Source organism: Oncorhynchus keta, chromosome 34, assembly GCF_023373465.1.
Source record: "Oncorhynchus keta strain PuntledgeMale-10-30-2019 chromosome 34, Oket_V2, whole genome shotgun sequence".
NCBI classification, from domain to species: Eukaryota; Metazoa; Chordata; class Actinopteri; order Salmoniformes; family Salmonidae; genus Oncorhynchus; species Oncorhynchus keta.
In genome coordinates, this window is record NC_068454.1 from 79,412,556 (window position 1) to 79,431,166 (window position 18,611).

General features: G+C 39.6%; 1 pseudogene; it reads right to left on the minus strand.

Moving 5' to 3' along the window:
* Window positions 1-10,351: 10,351 nt before the first annotated feature.
* LOC118367926 (protein phosphatase 1 regulatory subunit 35-like) lies at window positions 10,352-12,698 on the minus strand (annotated as a pseudogene).
* Between the last annotated feature and the right edge of the window lie 5,913 nt (window positions 12,699-18,611).

Sequence of the window (18,611 nt, forward strand, 5' to 3'; positions counted from 1 at the left end):
GAGATGTAAAACACAACACATCTAGGAGATGTAAAACAACACATCTAGGAGATGTAAAACAACACATCTAGGAGATGTAAAACAACACATCTAGGAGATGTAAAACAACACATCTAGGAGATATAAAACAACACATCTAGGAGATGTAAAACAACACATCTAGGAGATGTAAAACAACACATCTAGGAGATGTAAAACAACACATCTATGAGATGTAAAACACAACACATCTATGAGATGTAAAACACAACATCTATGAGATGTAAAACACAACACATCTATGAGATGTAAAACACAACACATCTATGAGATGTAAAACACAACACATCTAGGAGATGTAAAACACAACACATCTAGGAGATGTAAAACACAACACATCTAGGAGATGTAAAACACAACACATCTAGGAGATGTAAAACAACACATCTAGGAGATGTAAAACAACACATCTAGGAGATGTAAAACAACACATCTAGGAGATGTAAAACAACACATCTAGGAGATGTAAAACAACACATCTAGGAGATGTAAAACAACACATCTAGGAGATGTAAAACAACACATCTAGGAGATGTAAAACACAACACATCTAGGAGATGTAAAAAACACAACACATCTAGGAGATGTAAAACACAACACATCTAGGAGATGTAAAACAACACATCTAGGAGATGTAAAACACAACACATCTAGGAGATGTAAAACACAACACATCTAGGAGATGTAAAACACAACACATCTAGGAGATGTAAAACAACACATCTAGGAGATGTAAAACACAACACATCTAGGAGTAAAACAACACATCTAGAGATGTAAAACAACACATCTAGGTGATGTAAAACAACACATCTAGGAGATGTAAAACAAAAACAACACATCTAGGAGATATAAAACAACACATCTAGGAGATGTAAAACAACACATCTAGGTGATGTAAAACAACACATCTAGGAGATGTAAAACAACACATCTAGGAGATAAAATAAAACACAACACGTCTATGAGATGTAAAACACAACACATCTATGAGATGTAAAACACAACACATCTATGAGATGTAAAACACAACACATCTATGAGATGTAAAACACAACACATCTATGAGATGTAAAACACAACACATCTATGAGATGTAAAACACAACACATCTAGGAGATGTAAAACACAACACATCGAGGAGATGTAAAACACAACACATCTAGGAGATGTAAAACAACACATCTAGGAGATGTAAAACAACACATCTAGGAGATGTAAAACAACACATCTAGGAGATGTAAAACAACACATCTAGGAGATGTAAAACACAACACATCTAGGAGATGTAAAACACAACACATCTAGGAGATGTAAAACACAACACATCTAGGAGATGTAAAACACAACACATCTATGAGATGTAAAACACAACACATCTATGAGATGTAAAACACAACACATCTAGGAGATGTAAAACACAACACATCTAGGAGATGTAAAACACAACACATCTAGGAGATGTAAAACACAACACATCTAGGAGATGTAAAACACAACACATCTAGGAGATGTAAAACACAACACATCTATGAGATGTAAAACACAACACATCTATGAGATGTAAAACACAACACATCTATGAGATGTAAAACACAACACATCTATGAGATGTAAAACAAAACACAACACATCGAGGAGATGTAAAACACAACACATCTATGAGATGTAAACACAACACATCTATGAGATGTAAAAAAAACACATCTATGAGATGTAAAACACAACACATCTATGAGATGATAAAACACAACACGTCTAGGAGATGTAAACACAACACATCTAGGAGATGTAAAACAAAACACGTCTATGAGATGTAAAACACAACACATCTATGAGATGTAAAACACACAACACATCTATGAGATGTAAAACACAACACGTCTATGAGATGTAAAACACAACACATCTATGAGATGTAAAACACAACACATCTATGAGATGTAAAACACAACACATCTATGAGATGTAAAACACAACACATCTATGAGATGTAAAACACAACACATCTATGAGATGTAAAACACAACACATCTATGAGATGTAAAACACAACACATCTATGAGATGTAAAACACAACACATCTATGAGATGTAAAAAACACAACACGTCTATGAGATGTAAAACACAACACATCTATGAGATGTAAAACACAACACATCTATGAGATGTAAAACAACACATCTAGGAGATGTAAAACACAACACATCTAAAACACAACACAAGGAGATGTAAAACAACACATCTAGGAGTTGTAAAACAACACATCTAGGAGTTGTAAAACAACACATCTAGGAGATGTAAAACAACACATCTAGGAGATGTAAAACAACACATCTAGGAGATGTAAAACAACACATCTAGGAGATGTAAAACAACACATCTAGGAGATGTAAAACACAACACATCTAGGAGATGTAAAACACAACACATCTAGGAGATGTAAAACACAACACATCTAGGAGATGTAAAACAACACATCTAGGTGATGTAAAACAACACATCTAGGAGATGTAAAACAACACATCTAGGTGATGTAAAACAACACATCTAGGAGATGTAAAACAACACATCTAGGAGATGTAAAACAACACATCTAGGAGATGTAAAACAACACATCTAGGTGATGTAAAACAACACATCTAGGTGATGTAAAAAACAACACATCTAGGAGATGTAAAACACAACACATCTAGGAGATGTAAAACAACACATCTAGAGAGATAGGAGATAAAACAACACATCTAGGAGATGTAAAACACAACACATCTATGAGATGTAAAACACAACACATCTAGAGATGTAAAACAACACATGAGATGTAAAACACAACACATCTAGGAGATGTAAAACACAACACATCTAGGAGATGTAAAACACAACACATCTAGGAGATGTAAAACACAACACATCTAGGAGATGTAAAACAACACATCTAGGAGATATAAAACAACACATCTAGGTGATGTAAAACAACACATCTAGGTGATGTAAAACAACACATCTAGGAGATATAAAACAACACATCTAGGTGATGTAAAACAACACATCTAGGAGATATAAAACAACACGTCTATGAGATGTAAAACACAACACGTCTATGAGATGTAAAACACAACACGTCTATGAGATGTAAAACACAACACGTCTATGAGATGTAAAACACAACACGTCTATGAGATGTAAAACACAACATCTATGAGATGTAAAACACAAACACGTCTATGAGATGTCTCTATGAGATGAGATGTAAAACACAACACATCTAGGAGATGTAAAACAACACATCTAGGAGATGTAAAACACAACACATCTAGGAGATGTAAAACAACACATCTAGGAGATGTAAAACACAACACATCTAGGTGATGTAAAACAACACATCTAGGTGATGTAAAACAACACATCTAGGAGATGTAAAACACAACACATCTAGGAGATGTAAAACAACACATCTAGGAGATGTAAAACACAACACATCTAGGAGATGTAAAACAACACATCTAGGAGATATAAAACAACACATCTAGGAGATATAAAACACAACACATCTATGAGATGTAAAACACAACACATCTATGAGATGATGTAAAACACAACACATCTAGGAGATGTAAAACAACACATCTAGGAGATGTAAAAACAACACATCTAGGAGATGTAAAACACAACACATCTAGGAGATGTAAAACACAACACATCTAGGAGATGTAAAACACAACACATCTAGGAGATGTAAAACACAACACATCTAGGAGATGTAAAACACAACACATCTAGGAGATGTAAAACAACACATCTAGGAGATGTAAAACAACACATCTAGGTGAGATGTAAAACAACACATCTAGGAGATGTAAAAACAACACATCTGAGGTGATGTAAAACAACACATCTAGGTGATGTAAAACAACACATCTAGGAGATGTAAAACACAACACATCTAGATGTAAAAACAACACATCTAGATGTAAAACACAACACATCTAGGAGATGTAAACACAAAAAACACAACACATCTATGAGATGTAAAACAACACATCTAGGAGATATAAAACAACACATCTAGGAGATAGATGTAAAACACAACACATCTAAAACACAACACATCTGAGATGTAAAACACAACACATCTAGGAGATGTAAAACACAACACATCTAGGAGATGTAAAACACAACACATCTAGGAGATGTAAAACAACACATCTAGGAGATGTAAAAACAACACATCTAGGTGATGTAAAACAACACATCTAGGAGATGTAAAAAACAACACATCTAGGAGATGTAAAACAACACATCTAGGAGATGTAAAACACAACACATCTAGGATGTAAAACAACACGTCTCTAGGAGATGTAAAACACAAAACACAACACATCTATGAGATGTAAAACACAACACATCTATGAGATGTAAAACACAACACATCTATGAGATGTAAAACACAACACATCGAGGAGATGTAAAACACAACACATCTAGGAGACGTAAAACACAACACATCTATGAGATGTAAAACAACACATCAAGGAGATGTAAAACACAACACATCAAGGAGATGTAAAACACAACACATCTATGAGATGTAAAACACAACAGATCTATGAGATGTAAACACAACACATCTATGAGATGTAAAACACAACACATCTATGAGATGTAAAACACAACACGTCTATGAGATGTAAAACACAACACATCTATGAGATGTAAAACACAACACATCGATGAGATGTAAAACACAACACATCTATGAGATGTAAAACACAACACATCTATGAGATGTAAAACACATCTATGAGATGTAAAACACATCTATGAGATGTAAAACACAACACATCTAGGAGATGTAAAACACAACACATCTAGGAGATGTAAAACACAACACATCTATGAGATGTGAGAAAACACAACACATCTAGGAGATGTAAAACACAACACATCTATGAGATGTAAAACACAACACATCTAGAGAGTAAAACACAACACATCTATGATGTAAAACACAACACATCTATGAGATGTAAAACACAACACATCTAGGAGATGTAAAACAACACATCTATGAGATGTAAAACACAACACATCTAGGAGATGTAAAACACAACACATCTAGAGAGATGTAAAACACAACACATCTAGGAGATGTAAAACACAACACATCTAGGAGATGTAAAACACAACACATCTATGAGATGTAAAAAACACATCTAGGAGATGTAAAACACAACACATCTAGGAGATGATGTAAACACAACACATCTAGGAGATGTAAAACAACACATCTAGGAGATGTAAAACAACACATCTAGGAGATGTAAAACACAACACATCTAGGAGATGTAAAACACAACACATCTAGGAGATGTAAAACAACACATCTAGGAGATGTAAACAACACATCTAGGAGATGTAAAAAAACAACACATCTAGGAGATGTAAAACAACACATCTAGGAGATGTAAAAACAACACATCTAGGAGATGTAAAAACAACACATCTATCTAGGAGATGATGTAGGAAAACAACACATCTAGGAGATGTAAAACAACACATCTAGGAGATGTAAAAACAACACATCTAGGAGATGTAAAACAACACATCTAGGTGATGTAAAACAACACATCTAGGAGATGTAAAACAACACATCTAGGAGTTGTAAAACAACACATCTAGGAGTTGTAAAACAACACATCTAGGAGATATAAAACAACACATCTAGGAGATGTAAAACAACACATCTAGGAGATGTAAAACACAACACATCTAGGAGATGTAAAACACAACACATCTAGGAGATGTAAAACACAACACATCTAGGAGATGTAAAACACAACACATCTAGGAGATGTAAAACACAACACATCTAGGAGATGTAAAACACAACACATCTAGGAGATGTAAAACACAACACATCTAGGAGATGTAAAACACAACACATCTAGGAGATGTAAAACACAACACATCTAGGAGATGTAAAACACAACACATCTAGGAGATGTAAAACAACACATCTAGGAGATATAAAACAACACATCTAGGTGATGTAAAACAACACATCTAGGTGATGTAAAACAACACATCTAGGAGATATAAAACAACACATCTAGGTGATGTAAAACAACACATCTAGGTGATGTAAAACAACACATCTAGGAGATGTAAAACACAACACATCTATGAGATGTAAAACACAACACATCTATGAGATGTAAACACAACACTCTATGAGATGTAAAACACAACACATCTATGAGATGTAAAACACAACACATCTATGAGATGTAAAACACAACACATCTATGAGATGTAAAACACAACACATCTATGAGATGTAAAACACAACACGTCTATCTGAGATGTAAAACACAACACATCTAGGAGATGTAAAAACAACACATCTAGGAGATGTAAAACAACACATCTAGGAGATGTAAAACAACACATCTAGGAGATGTAAAACAACACATCTAGAGATGTAAAACAACACATCTAGGAGATGTAAAACAACACATCTAGGAGATGTACAAACACAACACATCTAGGAGATGTAAAACAACATCTAGGAGATGTAAAACACAACACATCTAGGAGATGTAAAACAACACATCTAAAACACAACACAGGAGATGTAAAACACAACACATCTAGGAGATAAAACACAACACATCTAGGAGATGTAAAACACAACACATCTATGAGATGTAAAACACAACACATCTAGGAGATGTAAAACACAACACATCTAGGAGATGTAAAACACAAACATCTAGGAGATGTAAAAACAACACATCTAGGAGATGGTGAGATGTAAAACACAACACATCTAGGAGATGTAAAACACAACACATCTAGGAGATGTAAAACACAACACATCTAGGAGATGTAAAAACAACACATCTAGGAGATGTAAAAACAACACATCTAGGAGATGTAAAACAACACATCTAGGAGATGTAAAACAACACATCTAGGAGATGTAAAACAACACATCTAGAGATGAGATATAAAACAACACATCTAGGAGATGTAAAACAACACATCTAGGTGATGTAAAACAACACATCTAGGAGATGTAAAACACAACACATCTAGGAGATGTAAAACAACACATCTAGGAGATATAAAACAACACATCTAGGAGATATAAAACACAACACATCTATGAGATGTAAAACACAACACATCTAGGAGATGTAAAACACAACACATCTAGGAGATGTAAAACACAACACATCTAGGAGATGTAAAACACAACACATCTAGGAGATGTAAAACACAACACATCTAGGAGATGTAAAAACAACACATCTAGGAGATGTAAAACAACACATCTAGGAGATGTAAAACAACACATCTAGGAGATGTAAAACAACACATCTAGGAGATGTAAAACAACACATCTAGGAGATGTAAAACACAACACATCTAGGAGATGTAAAACACAACACATCTAGGAGATGATGAGATGTAAAACACAACACATCTATGAGATGTAAAACACAACACATCTAGGAGATGTAAAACACAACACATCTAGGAGATGTAAAACACAACACATCTAGGAGATGTAAAACACAACACATCTAGGAGATGTAAAACACAACACATCTAGGAGATGTAAAACACAACACATCTAGGAGATGTAAAACAACACATCTAGGAGATGTAAAACAACACATCTAGGAGATGTAAAACAACACATCTAGGAGATGTAAAACAACACATCTAGGAGATGTAAAACAACACATCTAGGAGATGTAAAACAACACATCTAGGAGATGTAAAACAACACATCTAGGAGATGTAAAACAACACATCTAGGAGATGTAAAACAACACATCTAGGAGATGTAAAAAACAACACATCTAGGAGATGTAAAACACAACACATCTAGGAGATGTAAAACACAACACATCTATGAGATGTAAAACACAACACATCTATGAGATGTAAAACACAACACATCTATGAGATGTAAAAACACAACACATCTATCTGAGATGTAAAACACAACACATCTAGGAGAAAAACACAACACATCTATGAGATGTAAAAAAACACAACACATCTAGGAGATGTAAAACACAACACATCTATGAGATGTAAAACACAACACATCTATGAGATGTAAAAACACAACATGAGATGTAAAACACAACACATCTATGAGATGTAAAACACAACACATCTAGGAGATGTAAAAACACAACACATCTAGGAGATGTAAAACACAACACATCTAGGAGATGTAAAACACAACACATCTAGGAGATGTAAAACACAACACATCTAGGAGATGTAAAACACAACACATCTAGGAGATGTAAAACAACACATCTAGGAGATGTAAAACACAACACATCTAGGAGATGTAAAACAACACATCTAGGAGATGTAAAAACAACACATCTAGGAGATGTAAAACACAACACATCTAGGAGATGTAAAAACAACACATCTAGGAGATAGGAGTAAAACAACACATCTAGGAGATGTAAAACAACACATCTAGGAGATGTAAAAACAACACATCTAGGAGATGTAAAACAACACATCTAGGAGATGAGATGTAAAACAACACATCTAGGAGATGTAAAACAACACATCTAGGAGATGTAAAACAACAATCTAGGTGATGTAAAACAAAATCTAGGAGACAAAAACACATCTAGGAGATGTAAAACAAACACTATGAGATGTAAAACACATCTAGGAGATGTAAAACACAACACATCTAGGAGATGTAAAAACAACACATCTAGAGATGTAAAACACAACACATCTAGGAGATGTAAAACACAACACATCTAGGAGATGTAAAACACAACACATCTAGGAGATGTAAAACAACACATCTAGGAGATGTAAAAACAACACATCTAGGAGATGTAAAAACAACACATCTAGGAGATGTAAAAAACAACACATCTAGGAGATGTAAAACAACAAAAGATGTAAAACAACACATCTAGGAGATGTAAAACAACACATCTAGGAGATGTAAAACAACACATCTAGGAGATGTAAAACAACACATCTAGGTGATGTAAAACAACACATCTAGGAGGTAAAGATGTCTAAAACAACACATCTAGGGAGATGTAAAACAACACATCTAGGAGATAAAACATCACAACACATCTAGGAGATGTAAAACACAACACATCTAGGAGATGTAAAACACAACACATCTAGGAGATGTAAAACAACACATCTAGGAGTAAAAACAACATGTAAAACACATCACATCTAGGAGATGTAAAAACACACATCTAGAGATAAAAACAACACATCTAGGAGATGTAAAACAACACATCTAGGAGATGTAAAACATCAACACATCTAGGAGATGTAAAACACATGTAAAACAACACATCTAGGAGATGTAAAAACAACACATCTAGGAGATGTAAAACAACACATCTAGGAGATGTAAAAAACACAACACATCTAGGAGATGTAAAACAACACATCTAGGAGATGTAAAACAACACAGGAGAGATAGGGAGATGTAAAACAATATCTAGGAGTATAAAACTACCTCTGGTTCGTTCAGTTTATTGGGGGGGAAATTAAACATATCTAGGAGGATGATGTGGGCTACATAGAATTCCATGTTGTTGAGTTAAAAAATGGAATGCTTTACTTATCTATTGTTCACCTAATACCTATTTTTTACTTAAAAATGGCACTGTTGGTTAGGGCCGGTAAGTAAGCATTTCACTGTAAGGTTTACACCTGTTGTATTCGGCGCACGTGACAAGCAAACTTTGATTTGATAATGCCTTTGTGCTTGTTTTGATTACATAAATGCTTCGGCATTTATCCTCAAACCCATACATGTCCCCATTGGCTTTGGCCAACAAGCCATGGCAGAGTTAGCTTCCGTTAGTGTCTACAAGAGACACCATTACTATTGCTCTCTATACCCCCGTTACAAACAGTACACACCCAGCAGTGTGAATTGAAGCTCTGTACTCACCTCGCAGCCGTCTTCGATCCCTGGACAATCTCTCCCTCACCTCTTCATCCCTCTACCACCACTACCTCCTCCCTCGCTCTCCAATGCCCACAACTTGTACACGCATGCAAGCAAGCACAAACGAAGGCTCAAGCACACACGCAAGCAGTAAAGATCGCTCAACAACATGATACAGGTTCATTCCTTTAATATCTTCAATTAGTTTAAAATACAATATTTATATCTGAGAATGACGGAGGTAGGGAGGGAAAGAAGGGATAATGCTCTTCTTAAGTTTTGGGACAGGGCCTTTCAGTCTAGAGGTTCAGAGTAAGTGTGTGTGTGTCAGGTTCCAGCCTCCCAGCATGTGTGTCTGTGGTAGAGGTCGAAGGTTGTGTCTGCGGGGCGTGGGATGGGCTGGGGGCGTGGTATGGTAATCTCCTCCCCTGGTAGGAGGGGCTTCTCTCTCAGCAGATCCCCCCTGAAGAAAACCTGCAGGTCAGGACTGTCCTCTTTTGCTCACACACACACGGATTACAAATCCAGTTATGGACCAGTTGCAGGTCATGAGTGATTTGGCTCTACTACACACTTTTATTTACATATTACTTACACACACACACACACGTAAATGTAATCAGATGGGGTCAGTGAGAGGGACTTGCCTTGTTGCCATGGCTGCATGTGGGTGAGACCAGCTGAAGCCTGTCACGCAGAGCCTGGCTGATAAGCTCCTCCTCCTCCACATTCACACTGACCAATGCCCTGTAGAGGTGCTGGGATGGAGGGACGTTCACCCTATAGACAAAGACAGGACATACACTTAGTTAGTTTTGTGGTGTGTGTTTATGTCTGCATGTGTGTGTTTCTGTGTATGTGTGTGTGTTTATGTCTGCATGTGTGTGTTCTGTGTGTGTGTGTTATGTGCATGTCGGCATGTGTGTGTTTCTGTGTTTATGTCTGCATGTGTGTGTTTCTGTGTGTATGTTTATGTCTGCATGTGTGTGTTTCTGTGTGCTACCCATGTGTGTTTCTGTAGCCCGGGCGCTGATGCTGTTCTTGGTTCTGTCTGACTTCTGCAGTTGCTCCTGCACAGCCTTCTGGGAGTTAAACTCTGCCCCTGCCACGTTATCTAGCTCAGCCGTCAGAGCCAGAGTAGTATTTAACTCCGCCCTTCAGGGAGGCTGCCACCCCTCTCCTCACAGGAGCCTCCTCATTGGTTTCTGACCTTGCCCTCCAACGCAGTTCTCCACCTATGTGAGGAATACAGGAAGAGATATTGACCAGTCCTCTGCTCAGACATTGCTGACTCATGCCAGATCTTATAACACCTGGATAGGTATTTTTATGTATCAGCCTAACCACATCACGTTATAGCAATCTGGTGCGACGGCACAGTCCATGACGTGGCACACAACCATTGGTTGATGCATGCAACTCTTGTGCAGGGGAACATGAGTACATCAGACTCTAGTCCAGGAGGGTTAGTTACCATGGAGTCTTTTCCCCTTTGAGTAACTGCTGGAGTGTCCAGGGCATTGCCAAGGTGGAGGGTCTTTGCTAGGCTCTGCTATCACTGTGACAACCACAGGCTCCTCGGAGGCAAATCGCACCTGTAGAGTCAGGGGCACACACTTCAGTGATGTCTCTCCAAAAACACAGACCAACACACACAGATCTCTCATTTCTACGGCTGTCTTGACAACTGAGAAAAGCACCATCTGTGACTATCCGTCAGTGTGTGTGTGTGTGTGTGTGTGTATGTGTCAGACTGACCTGCCGGCGGCTGCGTCCTCTCAGCAGGCTAGCTGGGTTGGGCCGTGGCGGGTCTGGGCTGAGGGGGAGAGACAGGTCCAATTCCGGGCACCGCAGGAGGCTAGCGGGGACCAGGGGCACCGGGGCAGGCATTGGGACCAGTCGGATGTCTGGGTCATTGCACCCTGCTAGAAGACGCTGCTGCAGGGGACCTACTCTGGTCATCTTAGGTCACCAGTCTGGGTCTTTATCTTTGGGTGAAGGCTCTGTTACTGATGTAGGTAAGATACAAGGCAAAGGCAGTCAATGCCCAGAATATTTTGTATGGTTCTGAATGGCAGTTACATTATCACTCTCACATTATTCTGCCGAACACTCCCTAACCTAACCTTTCTGATGGAGCAAACTGAACATATTTTGAGTCCTATGCCGAACCCAGTCCCTTACCATTGTTGGATCTGTAGTGTAGGTTGAATAACGTTAACTTTACATTTCCAACCAGATATGACGTGTGACGTTATCTAGCTAACGTTAGATCTCTGGCTAGATTCCATTCAGTGGGAGCTTTCAGCACACCGCCAGGTAGCTAGCTAACGACGACAGCAGACATGCTAGAAAGTTCACCAGTCAGTTAGCCAGCTAACTTTACTTGTTGTACTACTAGCCAGCTAACGTTATAGGGTTTTCTTGGCTAATTAGCTAGCTAACGTTAACTAAAGCTATGCAAATTCAATCATGTCGTTTATTCTCCGCTTACTGTTATGAGGAAGCGCCCTGAATGACAGCTCACGCATTTCTTGTAGTTTTCACTGTTAATACATGAGGTTAGATTAACTCTATTTAGCAGGATCTGCTCAATTTTGAAATTCCCTCCACTGGCGCCGCCATAACACCTTCTTCAGAACAAAACAATCACACTTCCGGTTTCTTCGTTCGTAGAAATTATACAATGGGCCCCCTTGGCTTGCATGTTACGTTGCGTGTGCTTGTGTAAATGGTGACTCCAGCAGATTTAATCTAAAACGAGGCGATTGCTGGACTACGGCTCATCTTAATTTTCATCTTCAGTATTGTCAATATGTTCTCTATGGAGACCTGCGATACAGTATCATTCTTTGGATATTATCTTTGTTGTTTCATGTTGCTTGGTGGGAGGCTTCATCTTGGATATGGTTCTCTATGGAGACCAGCGATACAGTATCATTATTTGGATATTATCTTTGTTGTTTCATGTTGCTGGGTAGGAGGCTTCATCTCTGGAGATGGTTCTATATGTGGCTCTATTTAACCTTCACAGTAACAGTTGACTTCCTGTATTCTTACTGCCTCTGGAGTAGATAACAATATTGTGACGTAATTAAGTAGTCAAATATAGGGTATACCTTAAACGCAGAATTTAATTTAATGTTTTGGGTTACGTTGACATAATCAACAATTTTATTTATTTAACCGGGTGTCTGAAAACAAAGGTTCATGTTTGATTCATGTTGCTTGCTATATCCTATTTAGGACATACACAGCCAATCACATATGCACAAACACAATCACACATGCACAAACACACACACACCTGCACAAATGATAAGTCAGCTTTCTTCCAAACATATTAAAATAGTTTATTTCGTTTTTCACTTTAAACAAACCCGAAGGCGGCAAGGTAGCCTAGTGGTTAGAGTTGCACTGGTAACCGAAAGGTTGCAAGTTCAAATCCCTGAGCTGACAAGGTACAAATCTGTTGTTCTGCCCCTGAACAGGCAGTTAACCCACTCTTCCTACCCTGTCATTGAAAATAAGAATTTGTTCTTAACTGACTTGCCTAGATAAGTAAAAAGAGCTTCCTCTTCATCTCATGACATTGTAGTGTCTGTGTCCTTCACCTGTCTATGTGTGGTGTATAATCAACCCAACCCTTTTTGTGTATGTGTGTAAACCTGCATCTCTGACCCTCTGAACCTGCATTGAGAATCTTGCTAATCTTATCATGAATTCACTCATGGAGCAAGAGCTGCTCTTCTGTGGAGAGTGGGCAGGGGGAGCTGTTTCACTTCTTGGTGAAGAACTCATTGCACAACATGGTGAGGCAGGCCACCAGTGTGACGTACTCCTGGAAATCCACACTGCCATCTGAGTTAGCATCCAGATCTTTGAAAATCTTGTCAACCTTTGCCTGGTCAGTGTTTTCTGTTATAATGATCCGAGAGAGAGAGAGGTAATAGGTGAGACTTTGATTGCAGCAGTTCAAACTAGAATCCATACAGTTGTTATGTGTTTATAAAGGTGTGAGAGAAGTTATTCTATTGGATGAGGTGGGTCATGTGTTTGTGATGTTCCAAGCAATTCAATATTTCAATAGTGTCTGTCTTTAGCATTATTGTATTTGGTGTGCTGCTAATAAAGAATGATTGAACTGAACTGTTCCCAGGATCCACTCACCCCCATGATCTCCAAGCTCAGCGTTGAGCAGATCTTTGAGTTCTCCCTTGCTCCAGGGTCGTCTTGTAAGCCCTCCTTGCCAGAGTACTTGTGGAAGGCTGAGATGAGCAATGCCATACCCTGCTGGACCTGTGACATGGTGACTACAACACCATGTCACACACGCACACACGCACGCACGCACACACAGAGAGACAGAGAGAGAGAATGGAGGTACAAGTTTAGGTTATTAATTTCCAGTATTATCAATTCAAATCAATTTTTATCTTACATCCGATTTACCATTCCATACGTTCCATAAGTCTGGGAAATAAAGTCGTGTTGGCACTGGTGTAATCATGTTTAAACATAAGGTTCGGTTGAATAGAGGGTTTAAAGAATATTAACGGTTGTTGCACACGCATAAAAGACTTAACTACACAGACACCACACCACCCCCACACCCCACTGCAAACAGGTTCTACATCTCTACCACAAAAGGAAAGAAGAGAGGGGGAGGAGATGGAGAGCAACGCAACAGAGGCAATTAGAGAGGGAGAGAGGTAAGAGATGGAGACAGGAGAGGCGGCGAGGAAGGAAGAGAGAGAGATCACGGATATGGAGGGAGAAAGGAAGAGAAGAGGGGCTGAGTTGTTTAAACACAAACAGACATGGCTCAGCAAACGCCCTTGCATGTCTGTCTCATTAACTCTTGGGATTTTAAGGAGAGAAAGAGAGAAGTATATATATATATATATATAGAGAGAGAGAGAGGGACAGACACATAGACAAAAAGACAGATTGTAGGAAATTGGTGGATCGGCTGAAAGGTGCGTTGGTAATTTCAGGCAAACGATAACACAGAAATCCCAGCACCTCCCCCCACCCCTCACCTGTCTCCACCTCTATCTATCTTGTTTGCTTAAGGTGTGTATCTTCACATATCTCGCCACTATGTAGGGAAGTTGCCCTCTCTCTTCTCTCTTTCTCTGCCTCGTAGTCAAGGTGGTGTGAAGCTTCTACAGTTAGGAAGTGTCTGTAATGTAAATCTCTCATTTAGCTGACCCCCTCTCCAGTGTAAAATGGCAGTAAGTGCGGTCAAAGAAGGACGTTGAAGCAACCACACAGTACGAACATGAGTGGCACAACATTATAACAGGAACAACCCCAGTCACTGTGGTGGACTCCCACTGATCTCTCTCTGAGTCACTGTCAGCTGCCCCAGGACCAGCAGGCATCAACCAGACACATTCTTACCACCCCTCTGACTGCCCATCTGATAACTAGAAACACACTCTACTCACAGAATGGTCAGAGCAAGGGGAGAGAGAGTTTATGGTACGGACAGAGAGAGCGAAAGAGAGAGAGGGGTGTGGAGGATAGAAAGAGGTAGTGTTCTGCACTATGGAAGGATTGAGGGAGGAAGAGAGAGAGGGGAGGGGAGGAAGAGAAGAGGGATTCTTTCATTTAAACTGCGTAGTGCTCTGAGTAGCACCACACATGTTTGAATGGAAAGGCAGACAGAGTTACGCCCTCCGCAGAGCTTGGCTCAAGAGCACAAACAGTGTGGACAGGCACTTACTAACTGTTGCAAAGCACACCCTGAAGTCATTCATACTTTTGCAGTCATGTATTAATCACTATACAACATTAAACTACACACAATTAGAAATAAATGTTGTAAACCACCAGATGAGAAAGTATAATTTGGCACATCTAACACATCATAAATAAACACAGCTAAAACAAACTGAAGGTTTTTATCAGCGAGGCACTCAGGTACATGTTTTACTAAGTTTAGTTTTCACTCACCGAAGTTGTGCGAGGAGGTGGACAGTCAGAGAAAGAGAGAGAGAGGGAGTGAGGAAGAGAGGGATGGGCTGTTGGTTTTAAACATTGATTACCACACCCCACTCTCCCCTTTCCTCTCCTTGTCCCTCTTTATCTGATGGAAATGGAAACTGCAATGTTCTGTTCTCTTCTTCATGTGAACTAGTTACTGAACTAATTATAATAGGCATATATATTATCTAAAGTTAATAATTACTTCACATGAATGTATCACCATTGTAACCAATCCACCATTTTGCTCTGGTTCTTCCTGGACTTCCCTATAGAAAACAACAACAGAAAACATACAGAGAGGAGAAATCCCTGCATATGTCTAATGTCTTTGAATGAGCGTAAATACCTCTTATTCTGACTGGAGTTATTCATTTAACAACTTTTCAGTGAAGAAGAATGTGGTAAAACTGCAGCGTTCTCCAAACTGGCCAAACTAACCTGTAGGGCTACCTTATTGGCTGACTGGCTCCATACACCCCTCAGGGAAATTGTGAACATGACTATTCTAAAGTAGACAATCAAACTTTTTATTTATTTTTATTGAGGTTTTGATTGAATATATAAATCAAATTAAAGTTTATTTGTCACGTGCGCCGAATACCACCTTACAGTGAAATGCTTACTTACAGGCTCTAACCAATAGTGCAAAAAGGTATTAGGTGAACAATAGGTAAGTAAAGAAATAAAAACAACAGTAAAAAGACAGTGAAAAACAGTAGTGAGGCTTTAAACAGTAGTGAGGCTATTAAAGTGTCGAGGCTACATACAGACACCGGTTAGTCAGGTTGAGTGAGGTAGTATGTGCATGTAGATATGGTTAAAGTGACTATGCATATATGATGAACAGAGAGTAGCAGTAGCGTAAAGAGGGGTTGGCAGGTGGTGGGTGGCGGGTGGTGGGACACAATGCAGATAGCCCGGTTAGCCAATGCAGGAGCAATGGTTGGTCGGGCCAATTGGTAGTATGTACATGAATGTATAGTTAAAGTGACTATGCATATATGATAAACAGAGAGTAGCAGCCTAAAGAGGGTTGGGGCACATAATGCAAATAGTCAGGTAGCCATTTGATTACCTGTTCAGAGTCTTATGGCTTGAGGGGTAAAACTGTTGAGAAGCCTTTTTGTCTAGACTTGGCACTCCGGTACCGCTTGCCATGCGGTAGTAGAAGAACAGTCTATGACTGGGGTGGCTGTGGTCTTTGACAATTCTTAGGGCCTTCCTCTGACACCGCCTGGTGTAGAGGTCCTGGATGGCAGGCAGCTTTGCCCCAGTGATGTACTGGGCCGTCACGTACCTGCCTCTCTGTAGTGCCTTGCGGTCGGAGGCTGAGCAATTGCCGTACCAGGCAGTGATGCAACCAGTCAGGATGCTCTCGATGTTGCAGCTGTAGAACCTTTTGAGGCTCAGGACCCATGCCAAATCTTTTTAGTTTCCTGAGGAATAGGCTTTATGCGTGCCCTCTTCACGATTGTCTTGGTGTGTTTGGACCACTCTAGTTTGTTGGTGCAGTGGACACCAAGGAACTTGAAACTCTGAACCTGCTCCACTTTCAGCCCGTCGATGAGAATGAGGGTGTACTCGTCCTCCTTTTTCCTGTAGTCCACAATCATCTCCTTAGTCTTGATTTGTTGAGGATAGGTTGTTATTATGGCACCACCCGGCCAGGTCTCTGACCTCCTCCCTATAGGCTGTCTCGTCATCAGGTTACTGTTGTGTAATTTGAAGTCGTGCCAGGCCATGCAGCCGTGGGTGAACAGGGGTACAGGGGAGGGGACTGAGCACGCCTAGGGGATCCAGTGTTGAGCATTAGCGTGGCAGATGTGTTGCTACCTACCCTCACCACCTTTGGGCGGCCCGTCCAGGAAGTCCAGGTTCCATTTGCAGAGGGAGGTGTTTGGCCACAGGATCCTTAGCTTAGTCATGAGCTTTGAGGGTACTATGGTGTTGAGCGCTGATCTGTAGTCAGGAATAGCATTCTCACATAAGTGTTCCTTTTGTCCAGGTGGGAATGGGCAGTGTGGAGTGCAATAGAGATTGCATCATCTGTGGATCTGTTTGGGTGGTATGCAAGTGGAGTGGGTCTAGGGTTTCTGGGATAATGTTGTTGATGTGAGCCATTACCAGCCTTTCAAAGCACTTCATGGCTACGGACGTGAGTGCTACGAGTCTGTAGTCATTTAGGCAGGTTGCCTTTGTGTTCTTGGGCACAGGGACTATGGTGGTCTGCTGAAACATGTTGGTATTACAGACTCAATCAGGGACATGTTGAAATGTCAGTGAAGACACCTGCCAGTTGGTCAGCATGCCGGAGCACACGTCCTGGTAATCCAAGCGTGCCTGTGTGTGAGAGAGAGAGAGAAAGTGTGGATGGTCTATATCACCCAGGTTACAGCACAGGGTGACGTAGGCTGATGGATTCTAACTGGAGATGGTCCTGAACACACATCTATGAGATGTAAAACACACCACATCTAGGAGATGTAAAACAACACATCTAGGAGATGTAAAACACAACATCTAGGAGATGTAAACACAACACGTCTATGAGATGTAAAACACAACACGTCTATGAGATGTAAAACACAACACG